The sequence below is a fragment of the Simochromis diagramma genome, unplaced genomic scaffold (assembly GCF_900408965.1).
Source record: "Simochromis diagramma unplaced genomic scaffold, fSimDia1.1 OVJJ01000176.1, whole genome shotgun sequence".
Lineage (NCBI taxonomy): Eukaryota > Metazoa > Chordata > Actinopteri > Cichliformes > Cichlidae > Simochromis > Simochromis diagramma.
The window spans coordinates 980,481-985,317 of record NW_024386892.1 but is presented as its reverse complement, the minus strand read 5'-3'; the positions used below and the strand labels follow the sequence as shown (position 1 = coordinate 985,317).

The following is a 4,837-nucleotide window of genomic DNA, read 5'->3' as shown; positions in this document are numbered from 1 at the left end:
TCTTCTGTAGCAATAACAAAGTATAACATAAATTATTCTGTAGCAGGTACACAAGAATATCCAGTAATGTCCCTGCCTACAATTAAACACATTCACTTACCGAAAATTGGGGGCATCTGCTGTGGCAAATGGGTGCAAGCCTTTTACCACAGACTTAGTCACTGCTCGGTGACATTCGTCTATCCTGGCCTGAAAAGAGACGCTAACGGTAGACTGCAGCGAAAACTGCCAGCATCTGAGCCAGCCAGACTCTGTCTGTGTCTCTCATCATGGTCACCTAAATGCACAGTAATGACAGGTTTTGTAATAAGGCAGATCGCGCTAACATAATATGCACTGTTAGTTGATTATTTACCTGCCGCATTAACGGGAGAGGACGTGCAAACGTTAGCGCTGCTGCTGGGTTGAGATTCACGAGTCCGGAACGGAATTAAAAACACGACATTCGTTTAAGGTTATCGTGTGTTTTGTGAGCAAATGCTTTTGCATATTCATAGTGTTTCCTCCCTTAAATGAAATATCTACTTTGCAAGTATTGCAAGTTGCCCTGTTGTCATCCGTTCTCGTAAAGTATAAACAAACTTTTGAGCGTTTGAGCCGCCATGTTTCCTCCCAGGTAAATGACACTCTGCAACGTGGTGACGTCATTCGGGGCGACTGGAATCGATAAGGGAATCGTTTGCAAAAATGACAAACAATTCCAAGGAATTGAAACAGTGGGAACCGGTTCTCAACACTGAAGCTGTGTCCCAAAACGTCGGCTGCATCCTTCGGAGGACCTGGCCTTCGCGGTCTACGTGGGCTGGGTCCTTCGAAGACCGAGAAGGCCAGAAGTGCGAGGCTTGTGAAATGGGACAGTCTAGCCTTCAGATTTGCGTCACCAGCTGTTCCCGCCCTTACCACTTCTCCCCGCCCTTACCGCTTTCTCCCCCTCTGTGAAATAATGGATATCGTTGAAACTCTCTGTATTTTTCTCTTATTTTTGTTAATTGAAGAGTTACAACAAATCAGCCGTCGCAGACGACTGATTTATCTCCGACTAAGAGATAACCGAGTTCAGGTACAGTGAAAATGCATTTCTTCAGTTTTTTTCCCCATCGTTTATGTGTGTATTTGAAATCTGTTTACTAGCTAAATAAAACTCCGATGTAGAAGTGATTTTATTCGCTCTTTTATCAGTTAACCAGTGAATTTTACTTAAGTATGATAATCAAAACATTCATATGACAAGAATAAAACATTTTCCTTATTTTCCTTCACCAGGCGAGACCACAGTACTACAGGATTAACCTGAGTGTCCCAGTCCTGGACAGGTTTTTTAATAATGAGGACACTAGGCCTGATTTTCGTCTGAGCAGGGAGTCTCTGAAAGTGCTGCTGAACCTCCTTAACCAGGATCGGCCACATGGTTGGGGTGCCACTATTGAGGTCCTTGTGTTTCTTTTCTGGCTGGCAAGTGGAGCATCCTACAGAGCTGTTTCCAGAGTGTTTGCTCTCCCTCGCTCCACTGTTCACCACATCGTCCACAGGGTCACAGAGGAGGTGGTGGCTATTCACCATCAGGTTACCCATCTCCCTCGGACTCCTGAAGACCTAGATGTCCTGTCTCATGGGTTTGCAGGGTTGGCAAGACACAGAGCCTTTTTAAAGGCTGCTGGTGCAATTGACGGCTGCCATGTCCACATCAAGCCTCCCAGCGGCCCTGATGGTCAGTGCTACAGAAACAGGAAATTGTTCCCATCCATACTCCTGCAGGCAGTTTGTGACCATCAGGGCCGCTTCATCGATACATATGTGGGCTGGCCTGGGTCAGTGCATGACTCCAGGGTGCTACGCAACAGCCCACTGTACCGGCAGGCCATTTACCCTCCTCCAGGGCATTTCATCTTAGCAGATGGAGGGTACCCATGTCTCCAGCATCCACAGCATCCAGGCCAGTTCAAGGTGTGGGAGCCCAGCGCTTCAACTCTCATCATTCCAAGGCACGCTCTATTATAGAGAGTGCTTTTGGAATGATGAAGACGAGGTTCCGGGCCATCTTCCTTCAAGCGCTGGAGGTGCACCACATCTTTGTACCATATGTAAGTCATTACAATAAAGTGCCATTCTTTTTCAAATAATTATAATGATATAATGGGAACTTTAGCGTATGTACATTTATAAACACCTTATTTGTTTCTTTTTTAAAAAAAAAAACATCTGTTTCAGGTCATAACAGCATGTGCTGTCCTACACAACATCTGCCTCGGTGCTGGTGACGCTATGGACCCGGAGGATGCACCTGAGGATGATGTGCAAGATGAGGGGAGATGGGTTTGGAGGCAGTCAGTGGTGCTCCCTGGCGTGACCAGCTATCTGCTGAGGTGTCTGCCCTGGAGGAGCTACCCCAAGACCATGAATATTTTTAAACAGGCAAGTATTCTGTTAGTAGAGCATTTTTTAGATATTACTTGTTAGATCTTTATTAACAGGATTGTTTGCATCTTTCTGAATACATCTTAGTGACATGGCAGCCGTCAGTTTCATCACTGCCTCGACTCCCTCGCCTGACCCTGGATACTTGAAGTCCTAAAGGCAGAGGAAATAAAGAGTGGCAGTTGACAAAAAAAGCAACAGTACAGGTTTACATGAATAAGTTTCTAACTTGCTAAAAAAAAAAACATATTTGAATACATACTTTGTATTTCTTTTTTAAATTGTCCCATTTTTCACCTGCAAAGGGGTGACTTCACCCTGCAGGCCCATCTTTTCAAGAATGGCCCTAACAGACAGAAAATAATAGAGCATATCAATCTTCTTAATTCCTGAACAGTATACATAGCAAAATGTACACACTTCCGACTAAAAGACAGATTAAGCTCTCTCCCTTATGCCTAACAGATTAAAAGCGGCATATTGTTGCTGTACCTCCAACCCACAGAGGCTGAGTTTTTGGCACCGGTAAACAGTTGCTCATTGTCGCTCCGGAGTAATCGGCCTTCAAATGCGGCCTCCGGAGGATGCAGCCGACGTTTTGGGACACAGCTTGACTGTAGAAAACATGGACGACGCGACAGCTCCCCAAAAATGAAGCCAAAACGTCTCTATCGCCCCCTGGTGTCTGGCTGCAGTATATGTCATAAACCCCGCCTCCTCCATGTTAGCGGATGGGACTGAAATAAATTAATTCTCCTTAGATAATTTTTTTCCAAAGATTCTTTCTTTTGTTATCAATAGTTCTCATCATGCTGATTGATGTCCAAGGGGTCTCCTTTCCCATAAGTTTGATTCTAATACCTACCGCGGTGGTGTTAAATTGGGGTGAAACGTAATCATAACAGCTTTGACTGGCAGCTGCAGTCATGGAGAAACTTGCGTATCTCTGTTCGGGAATAGCAGATAGAGCGTAGGCTCTGAGAGGAGGGCCAGCGTTTACGTTACGAAAACACGACCGAGTGTTTTAACCTGACAGCCTGAGGTGTTCTTCAGTAAACTGGACTACCCGACTGAAGGACCCGAGGCCCCGCTGCACTTTTTCGGTAAGTTAAACGTGTTTGTAAGCTAATCTGTAACTACCGTCCTTAGCTAGGTCCTGAACGGGTCCTGAGACCTAGCTAGCTAAAATGAGCACTCGGCTGTCAGGGTTCATTTAGCTAATCTGTGCAGGTGAATGAATTTGCTAAAGAAATCAAGAGAAACGCTCCGGGCTACTCAGTCACTAATTACTGTTACTGTACTTTTATTACAAGTATTATACTGTAAAAGCAACAGGCTGCATCCTGCTTCAGCTCATGTGCAGAGCTGAATATTAAATATGTGCAAACAACAGCATGTTTTCAGTCTCTTGCCACATCTGTAAAGACAATAACTTTTTAAAAAAAAAAAGCTTGTACCTTGTAGCTCCTCATTAATCAGGAACTATGGATTAAAGTACTGTAGTGTACTGTAATACTGAAAAAAATGTAAGAGAAGAACTTCAGATCCTGAGTGTGTGAGGACAGAAGTATCCGCTTTCTTTCAATTTTGAGAGATAAAATTTATATCTGAGTTTGATGGTTCTGTTCTCTTTGTGATTACAGGAGCTGCCCTCAGTTTCAGACCTCAGCACCACCCAGTGACAGCAGACAGATCATCCAACATGTTAAGTGCGAAATGAACTGATGAAAATAGTGCAGAGGTTAAAGTACAACACGTGCTGTAGTGAAAGCTGCAGCTTTATTGATAAAGTTAAAGACAAAAAAACAAAAAGGATTAATCACTCATGTAACTGTGTCACTATATATCAGCATTAACAGGACCTCAGTTTGGTGTTTCACAAAGCTGCTGATCTCAGACCTGCACAGCTTCTGTTTTAAACACTTGATGTACTCAGCTGCATGAAGAGCACATGAGATTTTCTCTAACACAATTAAATAAAACCTGATGAAGGTCAAAGGTCATCACTTGTATGCTGAACTACAAACTTGTCATCTGGAATTCTTTCACAGTTTTTGCACATAGTGGGTTATTTACCATAAAGTGATTCAGAGTTATTCATACCAGAGTAACCAGAGAGGATCATATATTTTTAAATAAATATATAACTTTCTACAGGACTGAATATAATATCTTTATGTAAAAGTCTGGAGCCTCTGGGGAGTATCCGAGTATTTATAACATTACACAAACAAAGGTCTCCATCACAGTGTTCATGAAATGCTGGGTTTATCCATCTCCTGGGGTGGGCCTACGGAGGAGTGCTGAAGATTTCCCTATGAGGGAGCTGCTGGTGAAGATCATGAGTCCTGCTTGATCAATGCCATGAGCAGAGGTGGGTAGTAACGAGTTACATTTACCCCGTTACATTTACTTGAGTAAG

The 4,837-nt window shown here is 43.5% G+C and overlaps 1 long non-coding RNA gene across 1 annotated transcript; it reads left to right on the top strand.

The window, feature by feature from the left end:
* Positions 1-3,318: 3,318 nt before the first annotated feature.
* Positions 3,319-4,213, top strand: LOC120734820. The gene is made up of 2 exons (XR_005696119.1): positions 3,319-3,518; positions 4,059-4,213. It is a non-coding gene; the product is annotated as an uncharacterized LOC120734820 (long non-coding RNA).
* Positions 4,214-4,837: the final 624 nt, after the last annotated feature.